Source organism: Pleurodeles waltl, chromosome 3_1, assembly GCF_031143425.1.
Source record: "Pleurodeles waltl isolate 20211129_DDA chromosome 3_1, aPleWal1.hap1.20221129, whole genome shotgun sequence".
NCBI classification, from domain to species: Eukaryota; Metazoa; Chordata; class Amphibia; order Caudata; family Salamandridae; genus Pleurodeles; species Pleurodeles waltl.
This window is the reverse complement of record NC_090440.1, coordinates 1,496,606,243-1,496,620,593: the sequence shown is the minus strand read 5'-3', so window position 1 is coordinate 1,496,620,593 and position 14,351 is coordinate 1,496,606,243. Positions and strand designations below refer to the sequence as shown.

Sequence of the window (14,351 nt, the reverse complement as noted above, 5' to 3'; positions counted from 1 at the left end):
CTTTGCAAACCATAGCCGATGAAGTTCAGAAAGTTTGTTTTTCCAATTTTTTGTTCACTGAACCACAACTGTTTAACGCAATATATATATATATATATATATATATATATATATATATATATATATATATATATATATACATATATATATATATATATATATATATATATATATTTATATATATATTTATATTACAAACGTAGCAACACTTGAGAGTGGCAGATGCCACAACCCAGTCGATGAGTGTGCCTTCCAGCAAGGGCGAGAGAAGCCTAACAACAACCAATGTCCACAAAACAACATCAAAAGGAAGAAGGAATCACATGATGTGTTGAAAGAACAATATTTTTAGGAAAATGAGATGCACTACCATCTCTCTCTCTCTCTCCCTCTCTCTCTCTCTCTCTCTCTCTCTCTCTATATATATATATATATATATATATATATATATATACATTTATATATATATATAACAAATAATTTTTACAGCACTCCACAAGTCCAACTATTTCTCCTTTATTTCATTTGCATAGCCACCAACGCGTTTCAACTCGCCCTGAGTCTTGATGACGTGATCAAGACTCCAGGCTAGTTTAAACACGTTGGTGGCTTTGCAAATTAAATAAAGGAGAAACAATTGGACTTGTTGTGGAGTGCTGTGAAAATTCTTTGTTATTTATATTGACGAGGATGGTCCTCACCGTCACAAGCACCGGCAGATGAGTGCGCCACTCAAACCACAGACTGCTTTTGTTTATATATATATATATATTTTTGTTTATATATATATACTTGCTGTGTACATGAATATATATATATATATATATATATATATATATATATATATATATATATATATATATATATATATATATATATTCATGTACACAGGAAGTAACTAAAGATTTAAAGATTACAGGAACATTACAATTGCATTCATATTTTATATGCACAAAACCATACAAATTCAGCAGTTACATTTATAGATAGCTCAGTAATCTAGAACTTGTGCTAACTCACACCCCATTCAATAATTTTATTGGAAATGGTGCAGTGATATTATCTATGATGTCATAGAAGATGTCATGACATGAAAGTGTGGCTGTGACCCTGGGCAATGGGAACTCTGGGGCCTAATAAGGCTCACTGAGAGGAGGCTGCATAGCCCCTCCCATTTTTTATTGGCTTTGGCTCTGGGGAGATGTGGTCAATGGGGCTCTTATGGCCCACATGCCAACAGTATGCCACATTGCCAAAGGCTGTCTGGGGTGTGGGGTTGGCTGTCTGTCAGGGGTTGGCCACAGGGTCTGACCGCAGGCTGGACCCCTTAGCCAACCCCTACCCAAGCATGTTCAAAGGTCCTGAGCAGCATTGGGTTGGCTCCCTTTGGGGGATTGGCCATAGGGCATGGCTGAAGACTGTGCCCATTGCGGGGTTCACTGCATGCAGAGGGTCCTACTGTAACTTCAACTCACGCCCTTGCCATATATTGCTAATTACTCCAGTCTGCGACATCATTGATAATGTCATTGCAACATTTGCAGTGAACTGATTGATGATAAAACTGTACATTGGCGGGGTGCGAGTTATAGTTATCTAAGGATGTGAGTTATACTTACTTTAAATAACTGGGACAAGTGAATTTCAGTTTTTTGTAAGTATGAAATGTTGCCTAGCTATCTAACTTTTCACCCAACTACAACATCCTTTTAATCTTTTTAATCTTTTGTTTTTCAGTATATAATATATGTATTTTTGGACTTGAAACATATATATATATAGATATATCGAAACAAGACCCTTTGAGGTTTAGACTGATGCAAAAACTATGCAACACAGAAGAGAGAACTCTGGTTAGTTCCCAAGTTTAGGTGGAGAGCAGCACCAGTAAGGAGCAACCTGCAACACCAGTGACGATGTAGATTTGCTCACCTCAAATGTCTGTTTTTCTAGCAAAGTTTTTAAGTATAGGATTGGCCCAGTGCCATCCGCACTGAGCTAGAAAGCAACAAAGGCCCCATATTTATACTTTTTTTGTGCCGCGTTTGCATCAGTTTTTGACGCAAAAGCGGCGCAAACTTACAAAATAGCATTGTATTATGGAAGTTTGCGCCGCTTTTGCATCAAAAAATGACGCAAATGCGGCGTTAAAAAAGTATAAATATGGGCTTTTTGCCATTTGTACAGCTAAATCTGTAAGCATAGGATTGTCCCAGTGCCATCCTTGCCGAGCTTTAAAATGATAAAAGCCTTTCACCACTCTAGGCACAGTACTACAGATTTGGACTGATAAAATACATACAAGCCAACCTGGAATGAGAAAAATCAACCCCTGACACGTGTTTCAATATCAATAGATCTCTTCAGAGAGGCTTAGCTTTGTCTAGATACAAGGGAGCACCCAGTATAAGACTAAACAAGACTCTTTCAGGCTTAGAGTAGTCTATAAATTACCCAAACAAGAGAGAACTCTGGGTTGTTCCCAAGTTTAGGTGAAGAGCAGCTCCAGTAAGGAGCACCCTGCAACACCAGTAACACTCTAGATTTGCTCACTTGAAATATCAAATATATATATATATATATATATATATATATATTACCTAGTGGCAGTCACCACTAGGTAGTTACGGTTAGGACCTAGTTTGCATAGAAAAAGTGTTTCTTAACTTCCTTATATCTTTGGCATCAGTATACAAATCTTCACAACATTTTCCAAAACAATTTGCCCCTCACGTGAGCTGCAGTCTGGAAAGTTCCTGGGTGATCTGAACGAGGAAGTGCTGGCAGACATCTTGGGACTTGTACTCAGCTGAGTCCCAAGAAAAGAAAAAAAAGGGAGGGTAAAAAAAACCTGGGGCCAAAAACCTATTATTATTTTTTTTACCATGAAATCACAGAAGATCCATACATCTATTAAAATTAATAAATAACAACTGCAGCTGCCGCAGTTGTTTTTTATATGCCCCCTGGATGGGGCCAGTCCTGGGGGCGTAGTGATTTATATACCTCCCTCCCTGGGCCATTTTCAGGCTCAGGGACCACCACCTCCACAGGGCATGGCCATGCAGTTTAAAAGGAGGGGGGCATGCAGCCCCTTTTTTGGAGCCATTAAAACCCTGGGGACCACTACCACCCAGGGAAGGTTCCTGATATGTACTGAATTGCTAACCCACAGGACACAGCTGTTTGCTCTGGCTTGGCGGGTGCTAAGGGAAAGCTCCTTCAAAGAGAGAGAAAACAGTAAGTCTGCTCTCTGTGGACATGAGCATGTAAAATGCTCCCCTGCCACCGGGAGTAGACTTTCATCTGTTTTCCTGCCCGCTGTGAAGAGGGCAGGGAAACAGATGAAAAAATTGCTTCCATCCCAGGTAGCAGTGTTTTAAGCTGCTGCTTGAGAGTCGGTGCAATGACAATACCTGCTGGAGGTGGAGAGCTGGCTGTGGCAGTGGGGGGAAAGAGACTCCCCCCACAGCCTTCAAGAACAAGCCAGTGGGTGGCCTGGAAGGGCTCCAGGACACCCACCATGTAATGGCCAGGCCCTGGGGAACCCGGTCCGCACGGTCAGTATTGGCCTGGGGATGGAAGCTTCATGACCCCACCAATTTTACTGTCTGGCCAGGGCCTGGGGTCTCCTGGGTCAATATTGGCCTGGATGTGGGGCTGTGTGTACCCTCACCTGTTCATTTTTGGCCAGGCCTTGGGGGTTGGTGGACCCAGGGCCAATATTGGTCCAGAGGGAGGAGATGCATGCCCCCTCTGTCATTATTGTCTAGCCAGGCCACAGGGTATAGAGTCCCTTGGGACAAAATTAGCCCAGGGAGGGGAGCCGCATGCCCCCTCTTCCTTTAGTGTCTGGCCAGGCCCCAGTGGATGGTGTCCCTTGGGTAAATATTGGCCTGGGGTGGGGGGCTGCATTCTCCTTTCTCCGTAAGCATAAAGTCAGGCCGTGGGAGATGGAGTCCCTGGGGCAGAAATGGGACAGGGGAGGGGGGCTGTATGCCCTTCTTGCCCTTTTGTTACTGAGTGGGACCTGAGAGATGGGGTCCTTGGGGCACATTTTGCCCCCCTTTATGATAAGGACTGAACGTGGGAGATGGGGTCCCTAGGGACAAAATTGGCTAGGTGATGAGAGCTGCTTGCCCCCTCCTGCATAAATTAAAGCATGGGCCCCAGGGAATGGGATCCCTGGGGCTAAATAAGGTCTAGGGAAAGGGGCCACATACCTCTTCCCCTAAAACAAAGTGGCAGGCAAAGAGGGATGGGGTCCCTGGGGCTGAAATTGCCCTGGGGACATGGGCTGCATGCCCCCCACCCACGTTGAGTGCTTTTGGGGTGTTGGTCACAGGGCCTGGTCGCAGGCCTGGGTGAAGGCCATGCACAGCATGGGGTTGGCTACATGGGGAAGTTGGCCAAAAGCAGTGTGAGGTTGGATTAATGCTTGGCAGTTAAATATCACTTTACGTTAAAAAACTTAGAAATTCACTAAAAGAAACAATAGTTACAGGGATGTTATGGTTAGGAAATAGAACTAAAAAAACTTGGAAATTCACTGAAAAAACATTATAGATATGTTCAGATTTTACACACACAAAACCATAGAAATTCAACAGTTATACTAAAACTCGTGCCCTAAGGTAACTATTACTCGCACCCTTGCCATGCACTGCTTAATCCCTACACATTACATAGCTCATGACAACATCATTGATAGTATCAGTGTAACTTTTGCTGTAAAATTATTGATGAAAAAACTGTGAATAGTGGAGTCATGAGTTATAGATACCTTAGGGGACAATTCACAATTACTTGAGTTAACTGTAGCTATAACTGCTAAATGTATATGGTTTTGTGCGTGTAAAATGTGAACCTAAATATAACATCCCTGTTACATTTGTTTTTTCAATGAATTTCTAAGTTTTTTTCTACATTTTATTATTTTTTTAATTTTATTTGCAAAGTATAACATCACTTTAGCCTTTGATTTTCACTGAAATATATATCTCCCGCCATGCACAGTTTTTTCATGAAATATTTGACTGCAGATATTACATTGATATTATCAATGATGTTAACAAAGATGCCATGAGTGCCATAATCTGTGGGGTAATTAGAGCGCATGGTAAGGACGTGAGTTATAGTTACCTTAGGGCACGAGTGATAGTTACTTGAGATAACTCTATCAATAACTGGTGAATTTCTATGGTTTGGTACATTTAAAATGTGAGCCTAACTATAATGTCCCTGTATCCTTTGGCTTTTTAAGTGAATTTCAGTTTTTTTTTATTGTATTTCCTAACTATAATGTCCTTGGAACCATTGTTTTTTAAAGTGAAATTTCCATGGTGTTTTTAACGTATAGTAATTTTCATTACTCTATGTTAATCCAACCAACGCCACGTACGGCCTTCGGCAGGGCGCAGCTGGGGTTGGTCACAGGGCCTGGCCTGCGGCCAGTCCCTGCTGCCAACTCCTATAGTCACCCAATGTCACACTTCGCACAGTTTTCAGCCATGAGCAGTGGGGTTTGGTTGTAGGGCCTGGCACGGGGCCAGTCCCTGCAGCCAACCAGTATAACCACCCAACCCTGTATGGCCTCCCTCCTAAGGCTATCTGCCCTATGGACACCAGCTGCATGGCCCCCCTAGCCGATGGAAAAATGAGTGGGGAAAACTCATTTTGGGCCCCTTCCTTTTTCTCAGCCCTCCTTTGACGGATCACCCCAAAACTTTCCAGACAAGCTGATGATATGATTGGCAATTTGTTTAGAAAATTTTAAGAAGATTTAACCGGCGCAAAAGATTTAAGAAAGTGAAAAAATGCTATTTCTATAGAAACTAGGTCCTACCTATAACTCCCTACAGGGGACTAGGTTTTATATGCATATATATATATATATATTCATTGAAAAAACCAAAGAGGTTACAGGGACGTTATATTTTAATTTCGAATTTACTCGTACAAAACCATAGAAATTCAGCAATTATTGTTACTATAACTCGCGTCCAGTTTTCTTATCAATAATTTTATTGCAATTGTTGTAGTAATAATATCAAAGATATCATTCAAGATCTCATCAATGATATAATATGTGGAATAATTAACTGTGCATGGCAAAGCGCAAGTTACAGTTACCTTAGGGTGTGAGTTATAGTTACTTAAAAGAACTATAACTGCTGAATTTCTATGGTTTTGTGTGCGTAAATTCAGATCCTAGCTATAACCTCCCTGTAACCTTTGTTTTTTTCAGTGAATTTCTATGTTTTTTTAACATAAAGCAATTTTAATTACTATACGTTATTCCAACCCTAGTCGCACACGGCCTTCCTCTGTGTGCAGTAGGGATTGGCCACAACGCCTAGTCTGCATCCAGGCCTTGCAGCCAAGCCCTTATAACCACCCAACCCCATGCCACGCACATCCTTTGGCCGTGGGCAGTGCAGGTTAGCTACAGGGCCTGTCTGTATCAGTGGACTGAGTGTTTGAGTGGATCTGAAAGTGGGTGTGTGATTCTGAATGGATGTGAGTGGATTCATGAGTGTCTGAGTGGTTGTTTAAGTGGGGGCATGAGTCTCTGAGTGCATGTATGAGTGAATGAATTAGTGTATGAATGAGTCTGTGGTCTTTCTTTCAATTTTTTCCATATTCATTTCCATATTCACAAATAATTTGCCAAAATATACTAATTTTCACAAATAATGTGCATTGGGAAAGAACATTATTTTACATCCATAATTTGCTCCTAAAACACACCTATAACACACATCTGGGGTAAGAGTACCTTCACCCTGGTCCCTCATGCCACTTCCAAATTGGGTTTTCACCCCCGGGTACCGTGTCCTGTGAAATAAAATGGCGGCTGCAACTTTCTAGTCAGGTTGCGGTCAGCCAATTGCAACACTTCTTTCATGTGCGTATTTGTGAAAATTTTGAATTTCACAAACTATTCGCAAAATATTTGTGAAGTCAACACAGCCAGAGATATACAAATGTATTTTCTCTTTAAAATCTCGAAAACTACTGAATGTATTTACATCAAATAAGCAAAAGCGTGATCTGCATACCAAAAGCTAGCTTTGTGGCAAATTTGCCTTTCTGCCTTTTTCTCTGCCCCCACTAGACGGATCGCCCCAAAAATATCCATGCACAACAAGAATCACTGCAACACTTTTTTGGGAAAATGTCATGAACATTCTTCAAACTGTGCCAAAGATATAGGGAAGTCAAAAAATGCTTTTTCTATGAAAACATGTCCTAACTATAACTACCTAGTGACAACCTCTGAAAACAGTTCCTTAGTTAGGAGTTGCATTGAGAACACGATGCTAGGAGCAAGTGTGCTAGTGTCATTCCCACAGGTGTAGGCGATATGTCAGGTCTGAGCTGCACAAAGCCAGAGATGTGTCGGGAATGGCAGCAATTGGTCACACAGTCAGCAATGCAGTGCTCCCAGTCCTCGTAGCAGTGGCGATTCACTGGCATCAACGGCAATGGGGTGCCCTTGATCCTCACATGGAGGACAATGCATCAGCATTGATGGAGATGCTTCAGTTCCAATTGGCACAATGGCATCAATTGCCAGGTTCTGGCAGTGGCAGCACTTTACACCCACTTCCAAGGGCTCAGGACTGGATTGGCACCATTTGGCAGGAAAGGGCTTGCAACAAGCAAAGTCCAAGTGCTGTTGCAGGACAAAGAGAAGTCTTTGATGTTCCTGAGACCTCAGAAGAACAGGAGGCAAACCAGCAAGCCATTTGAGACATTTTGGTTCTGGGTTGAAGAGATTCAGGTCTAGTCCTTCTCTCTAGCAGCCAAGGAAGGCAAGGAAGGCAAGAGGCAGCAGGTCATCACAGCAGAGCAGGAGTCCAGCAGAGTCCAGCAGAGTGAAAGTCCTTTCAGCAGCACCGCAGTTCTTCTTCCTGACATCTACAGGTATAGGGAGGGTGTACTGAGATGTGGTGTCTGGGATCCAGTTCCTATAGCTGGTGGTGTCCTTGAAGTAGGGGAGACTTCAATAGAGAGGCTCTCACTCTCACTACAGGGGGTTATGCAGCCCTTTGTGTGGGATCAGGACACAGTCCTTTCGGGTGTAAGTGCCAGCTCCTCCCTTCTATCTTGCCCAGGATGGCCCATCAGGCTGTGGATGGCCCATCAGTCACAACTTAGCTCCCACCTACCCAAATGTGTATTCAGAGACAGGCAAAAGACACCACTGGCCATATTATACAAAGTATCAAGTGGTGGCTCCTCCACATCACATACATAACACACATGTTTATTATCGTTTTCTTTTAAAGGGGCGGGTACGAGGGTAACGTGCGGTGATGGGGAGTGCTCAGTACTCAGAGCGCATGTGTGTTTGGCCGGCCGTCTCAGGCTGCACGGTAGGCTGCCACCAGCCCAGCAACACTGGAGAAAGCCTGCACAGGCTCCCAGTCTGATTGGATTCCCCCCTGGCTGGGTGCTCCCAGCCGAAACTGACGGTGCTTTGGGCAGCGTCAGGATAGGCCGCAGGGCACACTTTTTTAATTTAATTTTACCGCCGCTCCCCTCTGCCCTCCTGAGAGCCTCCTCCCCGCCCCTTTCACAAATTACTGTGGAAGCTTGGTATTACACAAGGTGCCACAGGTTCTTATGAGGCCCATTCTCTAATACAGATAGCGCTAGTGCACAAATAGTGCCAGCGTTATCATCAGAAGGCACTCCTTCATTTGTATGGCAGCGTGGCTCCATGAAAAGGAAATATCTGTCCCCCTGCACCCATACCATATTATAGATGCGGGCACATTGGTAAGGAAGTCATCAAGAGGTGCACTGATAGTGCGCCACAAAAAATGGTGCACTGTCAGTACATCGCCTGGTGGCTACCCTGTGGAGGGAGCAAAGGGGGCCCTATTGATCCCACCAGACATCCCCTTGCAAGCTCGTACAGTTAGTCACTGCGCCCACGTTCTTAAAAGTACAGGAGGGTTGCCACCTACACAGTGAAACATGGAGCAACTTCTTCAAAGCTTATCTGTATTTCACTTGAATGAGCTGCACACAGAGTAGTGTGAGTGTGCGGCTGCCCTGCGGGCAGGCAATTCAATCTAATACAGTGCATTCCCGTTGTTTGAGCAGGGTGCACCTTTTAGAAGACTCTCCCGGTGTAACCAAGGAGAATGCACCTCATTGTGTGATACTGCCTCTGATGGTAATGTAAGAAAATACCAACTGTCCAATAGCGGCATTTTCAGAATTACAAATAAAAATCTGACTTTACCATAAGTTGTGATTTTAAATGGTGGTTCCAAAGACCCCAAAATTGGGGGTCCCATCTCTTCCCAATTGGAAATTACACTTATAAAATGTGATAAAAGTAATCTCAATTTTATCCTATGAAAATGATAGGCCTTTCAGTAGTGAGAAACAAATTTCACTAGAAGGGCATATAAAACCTAAAAGTCCTTGTTTTTAAATGCACTTGGGCTAGATCCTTCCTCAATCCTACTATAGTGGTGATTTATATGTATTAAAAAGGATGGTTTGGGTCTGGCAACAGTGTTAACTTGCCAGGTTGACATTGCAGTTTAACACTGCATACATAAGCTGTGCATTGGCAGGCCTGAAGCATGTTTCAAGGGTTACTGAAGTGGGTGACACAATCAGTGCTGCAGGCCCACTAGTAGTAATTAGTTTACAGTCCCTGCCACACGTAGTGCACTCTATTAGGGACTTATAAGTAGATTAAATATGTAAATTGTGGGTAAGCCAATGTTACCATGTGTTAAGCAAAGAGCACATGCACTTCAGCACTGGTTAGCAGTGATAAAGTGCCCACAGTACTAAATCCAGCAAAAACAAGGCCAGCAAAACAGGAGACCTGAAGGCAAAACAGTTAGGGGTAACAATGTCAAGGATAACAGGTCTAAAATGTGTCCTCGGGCTGAAAGTGTGAAGAGCTACCCAACCCCTTGGGAGTTCTCTTCACCTAGGTGGAAGAATCGGGAGAGACCATCAATATTGGTGTGGTCTGTTCCAGGACGTTGTGCCACTGTAAGGTCCATTCTCTGTAGGGAGATGGACTACCTCAACACTTTGAGTTTCTCATCCCTCATCTGCATTAGCCCCCTAAAGAGCCTGTGGTATGCCTGAACCTGGAAGCGGTACTAAAGAGGTTTGGTGTCAGCTTCTTCAGACCCCAGACAATAGCAAATTCTTCCCTGTTTATTGCACTCCATCTCTGTTCCCAGGGAAGTAGCCTCCTGCTGATGGAGGCAACGGGCTGATGCAGGACCTCTTCATTTAGCTGTATGAGTACAGCCCCTATGTCTTGCTCTGAGGCATCTGTCTGCTTAATGAATTCTTGGGAGAGGTCAGGGACCTTCAGCCTGGGTGCTGTGCGCAAAGCCTCCTTCAAGATGTTAAAAGCTTTCTGGCACGTCTTTTCCAGCTCACCAGATGTGGCTGCTTCCTGGAATTCAGGAGTGTCAAGGGGGTGACAATGGTGCCATATCCATTGACAAATCCCCTAGAATAGCCAGTGAGGGATAGGAAGGCTCACATCTCTGTCTGGGTCGTCAGGGGTTCCCAAGCCAGAACAGTTTCAATTTTGGCATGGATGGGCTGCACCTTGCCACCACTCACTTGATGACCCAAGTAGATCTCTAAACCCTGCTCTATCTGGCACTTACCTACCTTGATACTCAGGCCTGCATTCTAAAGAGCTTGATACAATTCCTTGACGTGGCACAGGTGGTCCTACCAGCTAGAACTGAAGACTACAATGTTTTTGATGTAGGTGACACTGAAGGTTTCCAATACAGGCTGGGGCTGGTTGGCGAACTGCAGGAAGGTGGCAGGCGCATTCTTTAACCTGAAGGGCTTGATCCAGAACGGGAAGTGCCCTTCTGGTGTCAGGAATGCAGACCTCTCTTTGGCCTCCTCGGTCAAGGCAATCTGCCTTTACCCAGACTTTAATTCAAATATGCTGAGAAGCTTGGCAGCTCTAAGCCAGTCTACGAGCTCATCAACTCAGGGCATGGGGTGAGACTCAGTCTTGATGACTGCATTGAGCCCATGGCAGTCCATGCAGAACAAAATGTTCAGGTGTGATTCCTCAAGGAGCAGCCTTGGAGACCAATAGCACTGGGCTGGACCAAAGACTGTTTGAGAGCTCAATAACCCTTAAAGTCACCATTTTGAAGACTTCCTTCCTAATGCTGGCCCCCATTTTGTCTGAAGCCTGTAAATGTTGTTATTCATGTGTCCTGTCCCCAGTATCAATAGCATGGGTACACCATGTAGTGAAACTTGGGGTAAGTGAGAATAAAGAGGCAAACTGATACAGGAACTGGTAGCAGTTTCTCTCTTGGTCTAGGGTAAGTGTACGGGAAAGGCTGACACTCTTCACTGAACCAGCCTTCTCCTTGGACGATCATAGGTCGAGGAGAAGTTGATTCTCCTTTTACACCATCATCAGTAATCAGGAGCATGGTAAGCTCAGAGCTCTAAAAGGTGGGTTTGAGGTGATTGACATGAAAGACCCTTAAAGGATTCATGAGAGTCTTGAGGTCCACCAGGAAGGTAATAGGACTCTTGTGCTTCTTTACCTTACAAGGCCCAGACAAGTAGTCCATGGCCTCCCTCACCCAAACATTTTGGCCAGGCTAAAACTCAACCGGAGCATTTCATGTCCTCCTGGCTGGCTTTCTGATTCTACTGGGTGAGTTTCTATAAGCTCGCTGTCGGGTTGCGGAGTGCCAGTATGTAGCTGACAATGTCCTGAGGTGCCTCCCAGGGACCTTGCTCCCAGCTTTCCTTCACCAGACTTAAAGGTCCTCAGACAGGGTGCCCAAACAGAATTTCAAATGGGCTGAAGCCAATCTCCTTCTGCAGTACTGCCCTGTATGCAAACAAAAGACATGACAGGAGGACATCACTCTTATGCCTCATGGGTTCTGGCAGACCCATAGTCATACCTTTAAGGGTCCTGTTGAACCTTTCAACAGGCCCATTGGATTGGTGGTGGTGAGTAGAGAACCTGTACGTGATCCCACACTCCTTCCACGTGGCATTCATATTCCCCGACTTGAAGTTGGCATCCTACTCTCAAACCACCTATTTAGGGTAATCCACACGGGTATAGATCCCCATTAGTGCCCTGGCCACTGCAGGCACAGTCCCAGTACTTAGAGGGATAGCTTCCTGCTACCAGGTGGCATGGTCAACCAAGATCGGAACAAATCGGTTGCCCATGGCTGTCTTGGGGTCCAGGGTCTAATGATGCAGATGCCCACCCTTTCAAAGGGGGTGTCAATGATGGGAAAAGGTTGCAGGGGTCCTTGAACCTCTCCCCTGTCTTACCACTCACCTGGCAGGTAGGACAGGACCTACAGGACGCATCGGAGGCCTTCCTCATATAAGGCCAGTAAAAGTAGGTGACAAGCCTGTCAAAGATCTTGTGCTGCCCCTAATGACCTACCATGGGACCATCATGAGCCAGTCCAGAAGAAAGGCCCTGTAACATCGGGGGACCACCACCACACAGGTTGCACCTGGTTCAGGAGCATTATGCTCATTATACAGGAGACCATTCACCTGGTAAATTTGGTGTTTTCAAGAGGCACCGCCAGCTGCCTGGGTCTCAGCCTGCTGTCTAAGATCCACAAGAGTAGGGCATTCCCTCTGTGCCTTGAATAACTCCTCCCTGACGGGATCCTCTTCCTACTGTCAATTGGACAGCTAGGGCAGGTTCCTCGGTTCAGCCACATGCTCCCCAGAAGGTTCCAGGGCTTTCCCAGAAGGGTCAGCCTCTCCCTGGACTGTGGGAATTTCAGGAGCTGGTTTCCAGTGCCCTTTGCCCTTCCTCTTCTTCGCAGGACCCTGGGCCATTCTTCAAGACTCCAGGTCCTTCTCATCACACTCTTGTGTTGCCCTGAACTATGTAGTCAGGCATGCCCACTCAGGCAACCCTAACATCTCCAAGTGGGACCTAAGCTCTACCTCCTACCAGGTGGTATGCTCCAGGTCATTACCAAGCAGACAATTCACAGGCTTGGTCGGACTCACAGCTGACCTCAAGGAATCTGAGCCCCCTCATTCAAAGTAACCCGGAGGCACAGGGCAGTGGTTCTAACAGTTGTCAGCAGCATCAACTTTGTTGAACACATTGAGGACTACCTGCTTTAAGGGCACAAGATGACACCAGATGGTTGTCATGCTGTCTCTAGTATCTCTCAGAGTGTCCACCCTCTGCCTATTAATGGTGACTGCCTGTACTTCGTAGTATTACTAGGCATGTGGGCTCTCTGCGCCCTTTCTCCGTCACCCAGGGACACTAGAATAACCGCCACGATGTCCCCCACACTATCTGGGACAATCTCCTCGTCAAGTGCTACACCAGCCAACCCCGTGACTGTCCACTGGTGGAGGGCTGTGCCCACTTGGGAAACGTGGCATCTCCCTTGAAGTGCCCTTCCTGCTAACATTCAAAGCACTTAGGGGGTGCCTTCCCTTAGACCTACAATCAAGGAACCATTTATTTTTCTTCTCAGTACGGGGGTGTGAGTCCTGACCTAAAAAAATATTTTGGGACCCCTTTCAGAACTCCTTCCTTTTGGTTTTGTCCCCCCCCCACCTTCTTTTGGAAATGACCCAGTTCACCCTTATGGAGATCCTCCCAGATATCTTCTTGAGGGCGTTGGTGTTGACCCAGTGGTCCACCTCCTTAGCAAACTCCCTGAAGCCAGTGAGCTTACAGTCAACAAGGTGTTGGTGCAATTTGGAAAACAAAGACTCAGCAAGTGCTCCTATTCATTCAAGTTCTACAGCCCCTGATAATCACTGCCCTTCACCCAGCCATCTAGTGCCTTGCAAAAATATTCAACAAAATCCACTCAGATCCATTGGGATATTTTCTGACTGTCCCTGAACTTCTGCATGTACTTCTTTGGGGTCAAACTAAATTTCCTGATCAGGGCTTCTTACATGAGGGAATACCTCATTCAGTCCCCAGATTTCCTCACCTCAAATGTGTTTATGCATAGTAGTAGCATAGTGCCATCCACGCTGAGCTAGATAAGGACAAAGGCTTTTGTCATCTATAGGGCAACATCTTTCATCTTAGGATTGGCACAGTGACATCCTTGCCGAGCTGTAAAATGACAACAGACTTTCACCATTTCAGGCACAGCATTACAGCTTTGGATTGGTAAAATACTACCAAAGCCATCCTGGAATGAGCAAAAGTAAACCCTGGCATGTATTTTGCTATCCTTATAGGTCACCAGAGAGGTTTAGCTTTATACAGACACAAGGGAGCACACAGTGTAAGTCGGAACAATACCCTTTCAGGGTTAGAGTGATGTATAAAT

The 14,351-nt window shown here is 45.0% G+C and overlaps 1 protein-coding gene across 1 annotated transcript in view; it reads left to right on the top strand.

The window, feature by feature from the left end:
- The window catches only part of LRP1B (LDL receptor related protein 1B), a 4,500,992-nt gene that overhangs the window by 1,464,671 nt on the left and 3,021,970 nt on the right, over positions 1–14,351 (top strand). The window lies entirely within an intron of this gene.